This window comes from Acartia tonsa, chromosome 4, assembly GCF_053477335.1.
Source record: "Acartia tonsa isolate MP-2025a chromosome 4, ASM5347733v1, whole genome shotgun sequence".
Classification (NCBI taxonomy): domain Eukaryota; kingdom Metazoa; phylum Arthropoda; class Copepoda; order Calanoida; family Acartiidae; genus Acartia; species Acartia tonsa.
This window is the reverse complement of record NC_137263.1, coordinates 27,743,354-27,761,118: the sequence shown is the minus strand read 5'-3', so window position 1 is coordinate 27,761,118 and position 17,765 is coordinate 27,743,354. Positions and strand designations below refer to the sequence as shown.

The window sequence follows — 17,765 nt, the reverse complement described above, 5'->3', positions numbered from 1 at the left end:
TGGGGTTTTTTATACCTGAAATCTTAAAAATTAAATATCTGCCAAGGAGCAGCTAGGATTTCATTCTCAATGGATTCTACTTGGCTCTTTGTCCTATTTGAACACCGCATTGTCCGTTTTGATGGTAATTTTTTTCTATCCTTTAAATGGTTAAGGCAGGGTGTGTCTACTTTGTATTTTACTTGGTCCATCTGTCTGAATATGATGACCTAGAGCACATAAAATTTTTGTAGGGGAAATATGTTCTTCTCTTTTTCTATCTAATATAGCATATAGCATTTGAAATCAGCCGGATATCCGGTATCCGGCCCAACCCTAATGAAAACTATACACTTAAAAGATACATACTTTTTAAAAATATTTTTAAAAAATAAGTTTGAATAATCTTATTTTATATCATATTTGAATATTCGATATAAAATAATTTTGTTGTATTGCATAAACATTTGTTGTCATCTTGTCATGTTGTCATCAAATTTAACCCTTTACACCCAATTTTTATGTGTTTAAAATAGGTGAAAGAACACAAACATGTTAATGTTAATTCATTGGTATATTGTAAAGATTTAACTTTTTAGTGAATTTTTATAGTAAAATCATAAGGCCTAATTTTACTCTATACCAGAATACAATATTTATGAAGCAAAACACTCTAAAAGCTACGAATTTTACCCAAATAAAAAAAAGACCTTTTGCTCTGGTCAAAATGACCACAGCAACAGTAAAAATTAATATTTAAATCCCCCCCAAAAAGTTTATTTGGGACTTAATTCAAATTTAGGCTCTGCAGTCTGATTCTACTGGTGTCATAGTATATTTTTATATACGTTTTAAAAATAGGTTAAAAACAATTTAAATTTCATGATTCTTGCAGTCTTCAAGAAGTTTACAAAGTTTTTTTCTAAAGAACGTGTCCAAACTTTTGTGATTTTGTTTTAACCCATTCATGATGAGCTCCCAAAGTTCGAAGTTTTGATTCACCACCATACTTTAACAAAATAGATTTATTCAATAATTACTCAACAGAATTTTAAAAAGTAAGGTGTCAACTTAAAGATCTTTCTATTTTGTTCATAATGGCAATTTTCTTCTTTTTAAAAGCGAATCTTTTCTATATTTAGGGTCGGTCCGTCCGTACATACGAGACAGATAGCTGTTTTGTTAAAGGGAGTGTGAACGTAAAAATTTCTCATCTGATTATCAAATCTTAACATTTTCTAAGCACATTTTACTACACTGATCAACCAAAAACGTCCTATTAACAAAAATATCCAGAAAAAAGGAAAAAACAGGGAAAATCTGAACGTTTTTGTTTCTTTAATGTTTGCTTTAACTTGTCATATATAGTTTAAACAATTTACTTACTGTTAAGGATTTATTTTATGATATAAAATTGCCAATTAGTTTTTTTTATAATATAGTTATTAGGTAATAAAGACCTATTTTAAATTTGTATTATTGACAAAAAAATACTTCACTGTCTACAAAGGGTTGAATCTCATAGGTTATTAAAAAAATAATATCCTTTTTTATTGTGTTGGACAATAAATAACCCACTTTGGAGAATTAGTTTACACTTTTATCAGACTGTTTATAAATAAATATTGCGTCTTTATTATTTAAAAATTTGTAATTAAAGGTGGGCGAGAGATGGGCCATCTAAAGTTAATTGGATACTAATAAAAAAACCTGTTTCTAGCTTTGTTATTGTATTTGGTTTTCAATAAAAAATATTGCTTATTTAATCAATTTCTAAGTAACTATACATTGCATTGGTTTAAAGCAAGGATTATGTTAAAAGTCAGCTTAACCGTTAGGAAAAATCAAGAACTATGTGAAAAAGTTTAATTTTAGCTATAATGGGAGAAAAAAGCAATTTAATGCACATTTTATATAATACGGAAAATTTCTTCCTTTCCCTTTACCTTATAAAAATCGTCGGAAAAAGCCGTTTTTTAAGCAAACAAAAGCGCGTTTTGCTCTAACTGTGAGATATTATGAATGAGATAATATAATGTTAAGATTTGATATTAAGATGAGAAAAATTTACGTTCACAGTCCCTTTAATTTAGGCATGTTAGAATTGTATTATTAAAATCGTTACGATTTTAAACTTTGCATGGTGATTCCTGTAATAGTTAGGTACGATTTAGATGTAGCAACATTATAATCATTACCAGAATGTCTGTACGTTCATTTTAAACATGTTGATTTTTACTTTTTAACAACAAATTTTTAAGTGATCTAATTATCCAATTGTTCTGATTTTTGGTATATTGATTCCTGGGACAACAAAGTACAAAATTATAAGCAACATTAAAACATTATCCTGTGACAAGAAGTTTTTCATCAAATTTATTCACAATTTTGCTTTAACTCTTATTCATTTATATTCTAATTATTCAGTTCTGACACTATATAAGTGTTAATGTCCGTTTTTCCTACCGTTTCAGAGCCTATCTTTTATGTTTTTATTTTGTTGCGTTTTATTACTTTAAAACAACTTTTTTTTATTTAACTTATATTACTTCAAAAAATAAGAGGTCTACAAAAAAAACACGATTGTATATCTAAATTCTGTGGATCATTTTACATCTACTACTTACTAAAAGCACCGACTAGCTATTTTTGACACAGTTCACAGTGCGATCTTTTGCAGGGAGTAAGGGAGGGGACAATGGGCAATTAATTCAATTTAAGAGGGTTCGCTGAAAAGCAACGAAAACGATTTTTCAAGAAAATTTTACCAAAATTGTAAGGGGATCATGGTAACCTAATTTAAAACAAAATTAGTTCAAGAAAAAATCATTTACTTGAAAATTAAATTATCAACACATCACAATGTAGTAAACATTCTGTAATTAATCACTAGAAAAATCTTGTTTAAACCACCCTCAACCCTTCTAATATATTTATAACTGACCCCAAAATTCAAGCGGTTCTTAGATTATTTAATACATAAATATCACAGTAGAGTTTCTATACATGAAAAGACATTTTCTTGGGAAAAAATATTTGTTAAAACCAGCGATAAATTACAAACCTTTCTGTCTGCATATTCAAAACTAGCTCAGCTAGTTAGCGGGGCATTGATGCGCAAGTCCCCAAAATCAGTAAGAATCTGCTGTATTCATGCACATTCCCTTTAAGCCAGTCCCCAAAGTCTGAGACTACTTAAAAATTGAATATTCGATCCATTGTCCCCTCCCTTACTCCCTGGATCTTTTGCCAAAATCGGGACATTAAGAGTAGACAAAAGTAAACTTCAATAAATTATCTTGTATTTGAAAAAATGATGTAATTTTTTTGCTTTAGCTTGTAAATAGCTTAAATTTTGCCTCTGTTAACTTCTAATGTTCATTTGGTATGTACGTCTGGCTGTTTTGGAGGGAGGAAGCTACCCTATCCTTTAAAGGGCGAATATAGGTTCGATATGATATGAGCTTATATGAAAGGTGCCATTTCATACTTTTAGAATATCTATGCCAAATTTAAAAATTCAAAAAAATCCTTAAGTAGATATTGCAATTTTCTGTTCCAATTGAACATATGATAAATCAGATTGACGACAAACCGTTTATTTTAGCCCTTTACAAGACTATTTTTTTGACTATTTTGCTTAAGTTTGATTGACTTTTACAATGGCACGCATCTTAAATGATAATTTTAATGTTTATTATTTTAGATTATATACTCTTTAATTCAATTTTTAAAAAGCGTAAAAATAATTTGCGTAAAAGTGCGCCAATAGTATTGACTAGGGTAAATAATACGTCTTAAAGTTTATTTTCTGTACAAAGATCATTAGTTAATTCTGAAAAATAATATCCTCAAGTACGCATTTTTAACACACAAACCTTAAAAAAACAGGGATTTGAAATCATTCTTCCTCCAAGAAAATTTTATCGATTATTTTTTTTTCACTTTTTACATTATTTGATGTTTTTTTAAACTTTTAATTATTTTACTTTATATAATTTGTATGACGGTAGAAGATGGGTATATTTACCCCTGATTAATTGGTTTCCACGTTATTCAACTATCCTTTAACGAAAGCTTTTTAATTCAAACTTGCCAAGAAGCCTTGTGTGATGCTAGGGTGTTTGAGTTCTTAGGGAACCCCAATAATTACATAATATTATCTTGAGTTTGACAGGTTTTAAGCTATAAACAGACTTATACAATTAGATATGTCAATATCTTTAAGTTATATATAATCTATGGAATGGCACGGTTTTTTTGAGCCCATATCATATTCAACCTATATTCGCCCTTTAAAAATTTATAAACTTTCATAACTTTAGTTAGGATACGAATATTTTAGCAAAATAAACGTCTATGTGAATATTTCTTCAGTGTAAACAAAGTTTGTGTTCACAGTTCGAGTCCCAGCATTTTTAGGTAGGTCCAGTATAAGTAAAATAGGACACTTATAAGACATGTTTTTAAATATTCTTTTTTACAGATTAAAACAACAATAACATAGTTTTTTTTAAACTTTAGATTTTGTGTTAATATCTTTATTCTAAGTCTAGCTATCTTGATTTAAAGTTTGTATAAGAATATAAACATAATACTTATATTATTTTCTCTCTCACACGCATATTGCTCTATCTCTAATTTAAATTTCTGCTGGACCAAAACCAGTTAGAAATTCATTTTTTTTAGAAAATATGAAATTTTGAAAACAAAGCCTTCTCCCTCTAACAGGGGAAAATTTGAAATTAACAAGAATAAAATTGTTCTAGCCATGCAATGTAAATTGCTCAATAACTAAAAAATGGCCGAGAGGGCTCACATAGTGAAAACTGGTTTATACACAATACATGTTGCATATTGATATCATTATTGCAAACCCGCGCCCTCCTGGCCGTTTTTGGGTAAAATGGATAAAACTGATTTTTTTGGGTTAAAAATCTTAATAGTTTTGGTGAAATTTTCTCACAAAATGTTATTTTACACCCCCAAAAAAATATTTTTAAAATTTTTTCTTAAATTAGACATTAGTTCAAGTATCTGAAAAGTACCTCAATCAAAAATTATTTTCATATGCTGAACATAAATGTATTTTTTGTTGCTTTGAAGAAATTGGGTAAAAAAATTTATCATCAAAACTGATAAGAAGTTTTTCACTACCTTTTTTTTTTTAAATGGCATAAATCCGCCAAAAATTTCTTTTCTAGCTGTCTACTTACAGCTAGGATAGATAAAAGGCGATTTAATTATTTTGAATTTCCCACTGGATCGCACTGTGAAATTGCAATCAAAAGAAACTAAATACAACATAAATAAATAGGGGCCATGCTACTAGCTTAAACATAATTAACACGAATTTTAGGGGAGATCAGACAAAGCATTGGTCAGAGGATCATCAGTTTGGATCCAGAGCAGTATTTCGCACAAGTGTTTCTCCTGCACAACTTATAGTAACTAATGTTGGAAAGTCAGACGCTGGAGAGTACAGATGCCGAATTGATTTCAGGTAGGTGAAAATACATACATATCAAGTATTTTAAGAAGAATGACATCAACAAAGCGAAGCTTAACAAATTGAAAATATAAATAAACGAACATATCTCATTAGAAATTATAGAAGGCTTTATTTGATAGCAGCATTGCTTTATAAAAACAGTATCTGTTTTTTGTATGTGATTCATGCTAGTTTTCTTTCAATAGCTTATACATTATACTTTAAAGGGACTGTGAACGTAAATTTTTCTCATGTTAATATCAAATCTTAACATTATCTCATTCATAATATCTCACAGATAGAGCAAAACGCGCTTTTGTTTGCTTAAAAAATGGCCTTTTCCGACGATTTTTATAAGGTAAAGGGAAAGGAAGAAATTGTCCGTATTATATAAAATGTGCATTAAATTGCTTTTTTCTTCCATTATAGCTAAAATTAAACTTTTTCACATAGTTCTTGATTTTTCCTAATGGTTAAGCTGACTTTTAACATAATCCTTGCTTTAAACTAATGCAATGTATGGTTACTTAGAAATTGATAAAATAAACAATATTTTTTATTGAAAATCAAATACAATAACAAAGCCAGAAACAGTTTTTTTTTATCAGTATCCAATTAACTTTAGATGGCCCATCTCTCGCGCACCTTTAATAACAAATTTGTAAATCATAAAGACACAATATTTCTTTATAAACAGTCTGATAAAAGTGTAAACTAATTCTCCAAAGTGGGTTATTTATTTTCCAACACAATAAAAAAGGATATTATTATTTCAAATAACCTATGAGATACAACCCTTTGTAGACAGTGATGTATTTTTTTTGTCAATAATACGAATTTAAAATAGGTCTTTATTACCTAATTACTACGTTATAAAAAAACTAATAGGCAATTTTATATCATAAAATAAATCCTTAACAGTAAGTAAATTGTTTCAACTATATATGACAAGTTAAATTTCCCTACAAACATTATAAAAAAAAGCGTTCAGATTTTCCCTGTTTTTTTCCTTTTTCCCTCCCAAAATACCATAAAATCAAGGCATTATTCCTGGATATTTTTGTTAATAGGACGTTTTTGGTTGATCAGTGTAGTGAAATGTGCTTAGAAAATGTTAAGATTTGATAATCAGATGAGAAATTTTTACATTTACACTCCCTTTAAATAAAGAAAATAGCATGGTTACATATATCTATTGTGTCACATACATCTTTGCTAGTTATGGCTATTTTCGTTCTTATTTTCTTCTAAATTTTACCTTACTTAGAGAGAAAAATATGAAAGATAATTTAAAAGTACTAATAAAATTCCCCTTTCACTTAAGACTTATGACTATTTTGATAAAGAAGTCTAGATTATAAAAAAATCTATATTTTATTTACAGGAACTCTCCAACACGTGTAGAGGCAACAGTGCTAAAAGTTTTTGATAGAGCTAAAAAGCCTGTCATTCTAGACGATGAAGGAATACAGGTATATTTAATTCAAAGAACGTCCAACAGGGGGGCGGGGATAAAGGAGTGAATACCCCCCCCCAAAAAAAAAAATTGATGTTTATACAAATGCGCCAATTTTTTAAATAATTTTTTTATAAAAAATGACACCTGTTTGGTTTTCCAGTGCAATTAAGCTTTTTTTAAAGTACAGGGAAGGTTTTTAACTATTTTGGGAAAGCGTATCTCCACCCTGCCAATTTAAAATCCCCCGCCCCAATTTTTTTTTTAATATTCCTCATTAAAGCTCAAATTAAAAAGTAAAAGGGAGGTTAACTTATCCCCCTCCCACCTTAAGAACACTTAGAGGCTTCTAGTGGGCGTTGCCCTTAGTCTTTCTTAAAATAAATGCTATGTCTTGCATTTTTTTTTTCAATTAGGTGTTTGATCACGAATTGCATATGGTAATCATATTTTTCTTATTTAATTAATATCCTAATAAGATCAAAGTTATGCTTGAAAATTGTTTTGATAGCTATTATTATATATTGCATTTTTAAAAAAAACGTGAAAGTTGAGACCAGAATTTGCGTAACTTTTGCGTCATTTCTATTTTCGGAATTTTCTTACCAGCGATCTGAAGTTTTAAATTTATTCTCTCCCCCCCCCCCAAAAAAAAAAATATTAAAAAGCGATGACGGGTAAGAAAAATCCGAAAATAAAAATTACGCAAATGAGTACAAAATTTACGCAAATTCTGATCTCAATTTTCACTTTTTTTTCTAAAATGCAACATACAGTGTGTTTTTTTTATGAGAACTTTTTTTGAAAGCAATTTTACCCCACTTATAGTTATCAGAATTTAATGATTAACGGCTTATTTTCTTCGTTTTTTATAACCATTTATAAACATTAAAAAAATATTTCAGTTTTTATTAAAAAAGTACAGTAAAATCAAAAATTCAAAACTTAGGTGTCAACATCTAAAAAAGGTTTTAGCGCATTTTTCTTAAGTTCAAATCTCCTACCCTTTGTAAGAAAAAAATTTAATTTTCAGTAGTCCACTTTGGGGGTCCAGTACTCTCTCACTGGTTGAGATATGGCCTTGAAACTTTAATATGTTCTAGTACATGTCCCCAAAAGTATCTGTATCAATTTTTAACTCTGGATCTCAACTTTGAAGCGTTTTGCAGCCATTCTTGCAAAGGGTAGAAGATTTGAGCATGAGAAAAATGCGCTAAAATTGTTTTTAGATGTTGACACCCAGGTTTTGAATTTTCTATTTTACTGTACTTTTTTAATAAAAACTGAAATATTTTTTTGATGTTCTATTAATGGTTATAAAAAACGAAGAAAATAAGCCGTTAATCATTAAATTCTGATAACTCTAAGTGAGGTAAAATTGCTTTCAAAAAAGTTCTCATAAAAAAAACACACTGTATAATAATAGCTATTAACCCTTAACTGTCGAGGGGGGGGGGGAGGGCTTGAACATGAACCCCCCCCCCTCCGTTTTTTTTCTGTGTGTAAAAGATAAATAGCCCAAACTGCGTGACTTTTTAAGTATGGGTATGACACATAACTGAGAGTTGGAATTTTTTGAATTTCTCCATTCTGGCGGGCACAGGATGCCAGCAAACATGGGAGGATCATCTAGGTACTGAGCAAAAATATTTTTAAATTTAAACAAAGCATTTTATCTTACCAAAATAATAAAATATCCTCTAGTAGTACATCCTTATATTAAATACAGGTGTTCAAGTCAATTTCAGGTTCCAGGTATGATCCTGCAGGTCCTGATATTCCAGGTGTCCAGAAATCTTTAAAAGGCTCCTGTGGCCGCAATTTTTGACTTAGAGACTTCAAATTTTAAACTTAAGCTTTTCTTACATGTTTACATAATGTATTAAAATTTCATAAAGATCCGCCGCCGTTTTCCCGCCGACTGCGACGGCTGGTAGCTGCCAAGTACAGCTGCGGCCGCTGAAATTTATATTTTGATATTTAAAATATTAAATATACAAAAAGATAAACATTTTCTGCAAAAAAAATTTTCTTAAAAATAAGAAAATTACGGCCGTTTGAAATTGCAAACATGGCAGGATCATCCAGGTACTGAGCAAAAATATTTTTTGATTTAAACAAAGCATTTTATCTTACCAAAATAAAAAAATATCCTCTAGTAGTACATCCTCATATTAAATACAGGTGTTCAAGTCAATTTCAGGTTCCAGGTATGATCCTGCAGGTCCTGATCCTCCAGGTTTCCAGAAATCTTTAAAAGGCTCCTGTGGCCGAAATTTTTTACTTAGAGGCTTCAAATTTTAAACTTAAGCTTTTCTTACATGTTTACATGATGTATCAAAATTTCATAAAGATCCGCCGCCGTTTTCCCGCCGACCGCCGACTGCGGCGGCTAGCAGCTGCCAAGTACAGCTGCGGCCGCTGAAATTTATATTTTGATATTTAAAATATTAAATATACATAAAAATAAACATTTTCTGCAAAAAAAATTTTCTTCAAAAATAAGAAAATTACGGCCGTTTGAAATTTTTAAGTAATAAAGGACCTAAAAACTAAGGTTGTTAAATGAAAGGGTAAAGGAAGCGAAAATTGACTTTGACTTACTTAAGTTCGGAAATTTGTCATAAAACAGGAGACTTGCACAAAAAAAATTTAGCCCTCTAGCTCTAATAGGAACTGATATAATAGGGGGGGGGGGGACATTGAACGCCCCCCGACCGATTAAGGGTTAAAACAATTTTCAAGCATAACTTTTATCCTATTAGGATAACAATTAAACAAGAACAAGGATGACAACATCCATAAGTAGCGAAGCACAAAATTTCGTGGATGGGACTGACGGTCATTGTTGTTTTCTTCAAACGACGGGAAATTTAATTTTTATACCTTTAACTGAAAAAAAATTGAAAATCGATTAATAAACACCAAAGATATGGGGGAAAATGTAAAAAATATAAAAATAGCCAAAAACCTGCAAAAAGGCAGTCTGACCGTCATTGTTGATTTCTTCAAATGACCGGAAATTTAATTTTGATATCTTTAACTGAAAAATTTTTGAAAATCGGTCTATAAACACCAAAGATATGGGGAAAAATGTAAAAAATATAAAAATAGCCAAAAACCTGCAAAAAGGCAGTCTGACCGTCATTGTTGTTTTCTTCTAACGATGGAAAGTTTAATTTTGATATCTTTAACTGAAAAAAGTTTGAAAATCGGACCAAAATGTGGAAAATAAAAAAATAGCCCAAAACCTGCTAAAAAGCCGTCCGACCGCCATTAATGTTTTATAGTTAATTGTGCTCCTTAATGATGGTAATGTTGTCAAAAAACTTCAGCTTTCTATCTTTTATAGGAGCTGAGTAAATCCCATTTCCCCCATAGCGTTACGGACGGACGGACTGATGGACAAAGTGAATTATAGAGTAGCTTCGCTACTAAAAATATGATAACCTGAAAAATTTTTGAAAATCGGTCTATAAACACCAAAGATATGGGGAAAAATGTAAAAAAATATAAAAAGAGCTAAAAACCTGCAAAAAGACAGTCTGACCGTCATTGTTGGCTCTCCAAACGACGGAAAATTTGATTTTGATATATCTAACTGAAAAAATTTTGAAAATCGGACCATAAACACCAAAGATATGAGAAAAAATGTGGAAAATAAAAAAATAGCCTAAAACCTGCTAAAAAGCCGTCCGACCGCCATTGATGTTTTATAGTAAATTGTGCTCCTTAATGATGGTAATGTTGTCAAAAAACTTCAGCTTTCTATCTTTTATAGGAGCTGAGTAAATCTCATTTCCCCCATAGCGTTACGGACGGACGGACTGATGGACAAAGTGAATTATAGAGTAGCTTCGCTACTAAAAATATGATAACCATATGCAATTCATGATCAAACACCTAATTGAAAAAAAAATGCAAGACATAGCTTTTATTTTAAGAAAGACTAGGTGTTCTTAAGGTGGGAGAGGGATAAGTCAACCGCCCTTCTACTTTTTAATTTGAGTTTTAATAAGGAATATTTAAAAAAAATTGGGGGGATTTTAAATTGCGAGGGTGGAGATACGCTCTCCCAAAATAGTTTTAAAAAAATGGCGCATTTTTAAACACCTATAGACTATCAAGAATTACACCAAGAACGGGGAAAGGAAAAAGAGAGGGGGGAGAACAGGTTTGAAGAATACTGAAATATATAATAATTCCAAGTTCCGTCACCTAAAAGAGGCTTCAAAGGGCCAAAATGTTCATAAACAATATAGCAGTCTTCAGTATTTTTTTGTTGTTGTTAAATACTGGATAATTATGATAATGGAGCATCTACCAAAGCAAACAATAATCTATTTATGTTACTCTGCATAGGTGTACATGCATAATCAAGAAAAGATAATGATAATCAACAAGTGTCTCAACCATGACACTTTGGTTGAGTATGACTTCCGAATTAGCGGGAAGTTCACGAGATCTGTTGGCGAACATACAAACCCCCAATACCAGGAACCATCAAGTTTCAACAGCAGGTTTGAATATAGATTTATTGATGAAATTATTTCAAAGTCCTGAAATTACAAAATCAATTAGTTCATAATTCCAGTTATTTATAACCACGTAATCTTAATTGCTTTTTAAAATCATTTTTCTCTACGGTTAAGAATCTTTGGAAACTTTGGCTTTAAAGGAAAATTATTTGGTTTAATAAATCATTGTTAAATGCAAAAATAAAGGCACATAAAAAATAACTAAAACATATATTAATCATAATTAAGTTTCATGCTTAGCTGGCTAAAGCCCTTTTAAAACTACATATAATCGTCCTATACACCATTCTTCTTAATAAAATTAACAAATTCTACCTGAAGTTCTTATGGTTTCAAATCCCTGGTATACTAGGGTCGTTCACGCACTATGAGACCAATGATAGGCCCAATTTTGTTCTCCGAAATCTTCACACACTCATATCTCATTCAAAAGTGAAAAAACGTGGGCGCATATAAACAATCCATACCGCGTCACTTTATGAAAGGAAAGTCAAACAAGACGACATTTACGCTTAATTTAGGATAATGATAAGGAATTAATTTCGAACTTGATAAACACAAAGCTTCCTCGAAAAGAGGTTAAGACAACAAGAAAATTGATTTGTATTAAAATACATTTATGTCATTCTTAAATTAGATATTTTCTTTAAATTGATGTAGTCAAGATTCCCCGGAAATAAAAATGGAGAAAAACCATCTACTTTCTATTGAGGATATACAGTTTGTACAGGATTCTAAATTCTTTTGTAGTAAAACTTAGCAAAAAATTAACTTAAAAATGCCAAAGTTTAAGACAGTCAGTCTTCAGCTCAATACAAAGTTTTAATTAAAAATACCTTTTCTCATAAGAAAATGCCTCCAGCCAAAATGTTGTTGATTTATGCAAAAAAATGACCCATACAAAATATTTTTTCTGTATTGCAAAATTGCGACCACACAAGCACTACAAAGTTTTTAAAATCTGCAAAAAGACCTGTTTTTAGTACTTTTTAAAAGCTAAATTTTGCTAAATTTGATATAAAAAGTGCCTTAAAACTTCTATTTTTAAATTTGCTACAGTACTCCAAAATTGCATTGAAACAATTATGTGCTAAACAAACTTTTAGATTTGTTGGCATTTCTCTTAACACAGACAGAGTTAGTAAGATTTATACTTGTAAAATAAGAGATAAATATCTGCTTTTTATACTATTGTTATCAATTTTGCTTATTGACAACTGAAAAAGTTGCAATTAAGGTTTAAAAATGCAACTAACATAACAGGCAATCAGAACTAGTGTATAATAATGTATTATAAAAACACAACTCAAGGGGCACTTATATGGTTTTAGAGAGATGTAGTATCAGAAACGCACAGATAAATTCAGTATAATTTTGTCATCAATGTTGAGTCAAAGTGCCTCAATAAAATGATTCTTAGAACAGGAAGAAACTTGTGGTGGGTGTTTCATTTAATAAATAATAATATAGATATCCAATTAAAATCTTTTTATAGTGGAATTGTAAAACAATAAAATATGTACAGTCTAAATATTTTTAAAAGTTCTTTATTGATATTATAATTACCAAAGAAGACCATTAGAGCTCCATTAAATCCACAAGCAATCAATTGGGCTATGAGGTGAAAGGGCTTGCAATGATGTTCCCATTTCCCCATCATAAGTTAGTATTTTAGTAATTAATTTATTCAATCATACCTCTTCTGAATGCAAATAAAAGGCTTAAAAAAAGCCTGCAAGAAATACCACACTTTAACTGCTGAAAGACTGCCACAAGTAGACCCAATACCCCAAATTTGAAGCCTTCAGCTTCTACAACAAAAAAGTTCTAGGCATTTTAAAATGACATTTTATGTACAATGAAAATTTTGAAAGAATTTCAATGCTAATGTTAGAAATTTTGAAATTAAACAAAATTATAAGCTTATTTTTGCCATAAATTTCGGTTGCCAGTAACTAATTATATTTTTACAATAAAAATACCCATTTTTATAGTCAAAATCATTAAAAAAAATTAAGTTTAACTTGCGTTGTACCGAGTGTCGGTACTGTAGCCAATCAGAAGGCTGAATCAGCTAAGCAACCAACCAAAGCTAAACTTGTTTTAGTTTTCCCCTTTGTTTCCGCTATGATTTTTGTTCACAAATGTAATTTAAATCTAATTTTTTCATAGATTTTGACTATGAAATGTGGTGTTTTAATTATAAATATGTAATCAGTTACCAGCAATCTAAATTTCTGACAAAGATAAGGTTATAATTTTATGTCTAGGCAATGTAATTTAATATTGTTTTTTCTTTTATGAGCATTGTAAATCTTTCAAAATTTTCACTGTAGCAAGTTTTAAAATTTTGATATATATTTGGAATTACTTAGTTATTTAGAATTATGACAAAAATTTTGCTAAATTTGATATAAAAATTGCCTGAAAAATCTTTTTTTAAATTTGCTACAGTACCACAAAAATTCATTGACACAATTGTGTGCTAAACAAACTTTTAGATTTGTTGGCATTTCTCTTAACACAGATGGAATTGATAAAATTCATACTTACAAAATAGAGACAAATTTCTACTTTTTATACTATTGTTATAAATTTTGCTTATTGATAACTGAAAAAGTTGCAATTAAGGTTTAAAAATGTTGGACCAAATGACTAAAAAGATATTTTTCAGCTTATTTTAGTGCAACTAACATAACAGGCAATCACAACTAGTGTAGAATAATGTACTATGGAAACACAACTCAAGGGACCCTTAAATGGTTTTAGAGAGATGTATTATTAGTATTGCACAGTTAAATTCAGTATAATTTTTGTTATCAATGTTGTGTCAAATATATGTATAGATGTTTTAAATAAAAGGATTAAATAAATTTGCAAAATGTTCCTAGAGGCATTTCTTTTATTATGATAGTAGTGTGATTTGTATACAATCATACATTTACTTTAAAAATTATTGTTAAATGCTCCTTTGGTCAGATTATACATAAATGCTCTGTTCTTAAATAACCTAAGGATTTAGAGTATGCTTCAATATATTTACTACTAAAAGGGACCCTTCAACACTGCCTATTCCTCCTCTCAAACATAATACTGTCATGTGAAAAAAAATACTTTTACAATAGCTTTTTTTATTTCATAGTGGGCTATATTTGTCTATTCTATGATGATTTGGGAGTGCCTTGAAATAGGGGAAGGCAGTTTAATATTTAAAGTACAAAATGTGAAGAGGTATATTTTGTGTATATTAAAGTGATCGCGAATTTAATTTTTCAAAATGCATTTTCGTTTACCTTTTCGTATTTTTAAAGTAATTTTCAAAGTATAATGCCTTAAAAGTTCAACTAAGTTAGAAAAAAATCAGTTTAAAATGCAAAGAGTATTTCCACATGAAAATAATGTTAAAATCTGTGCAAGAATTAAATTATGAAATAATAAGCTATTTTTTCGCTCACAGATAAAAACAAAAAAAACAATACTTAGGAAATATTTTTATAATACATCTCTAATAATATTTGTCTTCAAACTTTCTTTAAAATGTAATGAAAAAGTTTGGTTTATTTTAAAAAATTATGAACCGAATTTCGGTATGCTTGAGCTGGTATAAAGACAATAGAAAAAGTGTTTAAATCTATAGAAAGAATGATAATTAAGAATTAAATTGTTTAAAAAGTAAAAATGTATTATATTTGCTATATACTTCAGCAAAAAATTCAATCATTTTATTAAAGTTTTTCCATAAAAACAAACATTATTTTTTTTGTTCCAATGAAAAGTTATTGTAATTTGTCACACACACACACACACACACACACACACACACGCACACACACACACATACCTTACCTATCTTGCCACACACACGCACACACACACTATCGTAGTATAACACACACACACACTTAACGCCCCACCCACGAACCCACTTGCTACATAAAAACCAGGGAATGAGAGGCATAAGACAATGGCCGATAAATTAATGGATATCCAAAAGGAAAATATACACAAAATTACACTTTTTTTAAACTATATTTAGTGGTTTAAACATTTAGACACACAAAGTAATGAACCAACCAATAAAAATTAAATAAAAGTCCCCAGAGTTATTTATTCAATGAATAAAATGTCATTAACTTTGGGAACTAATGTAATAAACAGCTAAATATCCATTTCCTCCCTGAATACAGAATAGAAAGAATGTCGAGTTTTTAATAAAAAGATTTAACAATATCCTATTTTATAAAGTGGTAAGCTTTTTTTGTCTGTAGCGAAGGTTTTAGGCTATTTTATTTTTATTAAAAAAGTTGCTAGTGAATTAAATAAAATTAAATATAAAATTACAAGATTAGAATGATAATCTTTTTATACATTAAATAATATTTAATTTAAAACTAACCTAGGTAGAGTTAGGTAGAGAGAGAGAAGGAGAGAGAGAGAGAGAGAGAGAGATAGAGAGAGAGATAGATAGAGATAGATAGATAGATAGAGAGAGAGAGAGAGAGAGAGATGGTTAGAGAGACAGATAGATAGAAAGAGAGGTAATAAAATGTCGTGCCGGTAAAAAACATTTTACTTTTCGAACTTCGGCTAATTTTCTTTTTTGCTTTTTTTATCATTAAAATGATAATCATGTTGTGTTACTTTTAAATGACATTTAAAAAAATACACAATGCTTTATCTATTTTGAATACAATTCCCTATAAATGCACTGCAATTGTTCGTATTTAATGCATTTATTATTCAGTTTTCATAATAATGATAAGCGCGGTATCGTTCTGTTTAGAAAATTTGAAAATTGTTTTTCATCTAATTAAATATTTTTCATTTTTGTAGGCAATATTTTTAAAGATTTATCTTCAATTGTTAGTTATCTACCTATATATATAACGTTATTTGCAAATTCACAGCCACTTTAAATGGCACCCCTTAAGCATCATAGACTAGACAAATAGGTCCCAGTATAAAAAATAAAATAGCCATTAATTTTTAAAGTTCTTCATTGATATTACAATTACCATAGAAGACAATCAGAGCTTCATTCAATCCACAAGCAATCAACTGGGCAATGAGGTGAAAAGGCTTAAAGGACGCCTGCAAGAAATAAAACGCTTTAACAGCTGAAAGACTGCCACAAGAAGACCCAATACCCCAAATTTAAAGCCTTCAGCTTCAATAACAAAAAAGTTCTAGGCATTTCAAAATAGCATTTTATGTACAATGAAATTTTTGAAAGATTTCCAATGCTCATAAAAGAAAAAACAATATTAAATTACGTCGCCTAGACACAAAATTATAACCTTATCTTTGTCAGAAACTTAGATTGCCTGTAACTGGTTACATTTTTACAATAAAAACACCACATTTCATAGTCAAAATCTATTTAAAAAATTCGATTTAAATTGCATTTTTAAACGAAAATCATAGCGGAAACAAAGGGGTAAACTAATACAAGCTTAGCTGTGATTGGTTGTTAAGCTGATTCAGCCTTCTTATTGGCTACAGTACATTCGGTACAACGCAAGTAAAACTTAATTTCTTAAAAAGATTTTGACTATAAAAATGGGTATTTTTATTGTAAAAATATAATTAGTTACTGGAAACCTAAATTTATGACAAAGATAAGCTTATAATTTTGTCTCTAGGCCACGTAGTTTAATTTCAAAGTTTTCAACATGAGCATTGCAATTCTTTCAAAATTTTCATTGTACATAAAATGCCTAGAACTTTTTTGTTATAGAAGCTGAAGGCTTCAAATTTGGGGTATTGGGTCTACTTGTGGCAGTCTTTCAGCAGTTAAAGCGTGGTATTTCTTGCAGGCTTCCTTTAACATTATTGTTTCCATTTTCCCATCATAAGTTGGTAGTTTAGTAATCAAATAATTCATTCATATGCAAATAAAAGGCTTCATTATGGAAAAACGACAGGAGGTAACCTAAAACCAGAAGAAACAAAGCATGTAAATGAAGTGCCCTTTTAAATCTTCATGCTATCTATTACTTTTAGAGGCAAAAATGCTTTCTGGTTAGAATCCATTTAATCATATTTGTCTAGTCTATGGTGCTTTGTGGGTGCCTTTGAATAAGGGAAGGCTGTACAAAATATACCTCATCACATTTTGTACCTTAAATATTGAACTTCCTTCCCCTAGTTGAAGGCACCCCCAAATCATCATAGAATAGACAAATATAGCCCATTATGAAATAAAAAAAGCCATTATAAAAGTATTTTTTACATGATAGTATTATGTTTGAAAGGAGGCAAAGTTGAAGGGTCCCTTTTAGTGGTAAATATATAGAAGCAT

The 17,765-nt window shown here is 29.8% G+C and overlaps 1 protein-coding gene across 1 annotated transcript in view; it reads left to right on the top strand.

Annotated features, from left to right (window-relative positions):
* Positions 1 to 17,765, top strand: part of LOC145318065 (protein turtle-like) — a 102,426-nt gene that overhangs the window by 30,385 nt on the left and 54,276 nt on the right. The window contains exons 4-5 of the mRNA XM_080159396.1: positions 5,339 to 5,482; positions 6,855 to 6,942. The gene's annotated coding sequence lies outside the window, so the exon portion shown is untranslated. The remainder of the gene's footprint in view (positions 1 to 5,338; positions 5,483 to 6,854; positions 6,943 to 17,765) is intronic.